The 1,151-nt window shown below is 46.1% G+C and overlaps 1 pseudogene; it reads left to right on the top strand.

Annotated features, from left to right (window-relative positions):
- The first annotated feature begins 731 nt into the window (after positions 1 to 731).
- Positions 732 to 848, top strand: LOC145027795 (5S ribosomal RNA; annotated as a pseudogene).
- Positions 849 to 1,151: the final 303 nt, after the last annotated feature.

Here is a 1,151-nt window from a genome sequence, read left to right as displayed (position 1 = left end):
AGAGTTGGTTGTTAGGACCGAAGGGTAGTCAGACACCCCAGATACGTCTGACAGTATGTGATGATATGTATGCATGCTGGCTTGTTATGTTATATGTGATCATAGTAGTAGGGGGGTGAAATAGTCCCCGAGGATCGGTTGTTAGGACCGATGGGTAGGTCAGCACCCCAGAATGGCTTGACATGGGTAGGTCGGCACCCCAGAATGGCCGTACCGGGTAGTCAGGCACCCCAGAATAGCCTGGCAGTATGTATGTTATGTGTTTGTATGGTATGCGGTACGTTGGGGGAACTCACTAAGCTTTGTGCTTACGTTTACAGTTTTGTTTTCAGGTACCTCTGCATCGAAGGGGAAGGAGCCGGCGCGGTAGCGGCACGTCATACACACACTCTTCGGGTTCCGCATTTATGAGATTTACTGGGATTGTACTCTGATATTTTGATGGAATGTATGGTTTGGCTTTTGAGAACATGGTTGCAAAGTGTTATGGTGTGAACAAACAATGTTTTTATTTATTAATGTTTTCTAAAGTAATATCTTAAAAATGAAATTTTCGGACGTAAAAATTGGGTCGTTACAAGTTGGTATCAGAGCCAGGGCACGGGTCGATGTGTTCGACGGGGACGTCGAACCCTATAATGGGGGGTGAAAGTAGGTTAGATCTGATCTCACATCGGCTGGGAAGGAGAACTAAGCATTCCTTATAAGGGGTGTGGATACCTTCCCTATCACAACGCGTTTTAAAGCCGTGAGGCAGCAGATCCCATAAGAACTCTGCAGTTAAGCGTGCTCGGGCGGGAGTAGTACCGGGATGGGTGACCCCCTGGGAAGTCCTCGTGTCGAGTGGCCCAAAGCGGACAATATTATGATACGTGCCAGAGGGGGGTGTTACAGTTCTGTCGGCTCTTCGATCTCCCCACTGTCCGATTTTCAAAAAACTTTAGCTTTTCCATTTAACGATTACGTTCTCAACTTGGCGCTCAAGAATTTGGTGATGCCCCGATGCCGATAGCTGTTGTTCCTGTTATTCTCGGACGGAAGAAATTGGGCTTAATTTTTGGGCAAAAAATTACGTATATATTATTACTTGTTCGATAAAAATATGCCCCTATTTTTTTATGCCCTGGGCTTAAGCCCAACTTACCCATGTA

The sequence above is a fragment of the Lactuca saligna genome, chromosome 1 (genome assembly GCF_052625555.1).
Source record: "Lactuca saligna cultivar CGN05327 chromosome 1, ASM5262555v1, whole genome shotgun sequence".
In the NCBI taxonomy this organism is placed as follows: Eukaryota; Viridiplantae; Streptophyta; class Magnoliopsida; order Asterales; family Asteraceae; genus Lactuca; species Lactuca saligna.
The sequence above is the reverse complement of the archived record's forward strand: the minus strand, read 5'-3'. Positions and strand labels throughout refer to the sequence as shown.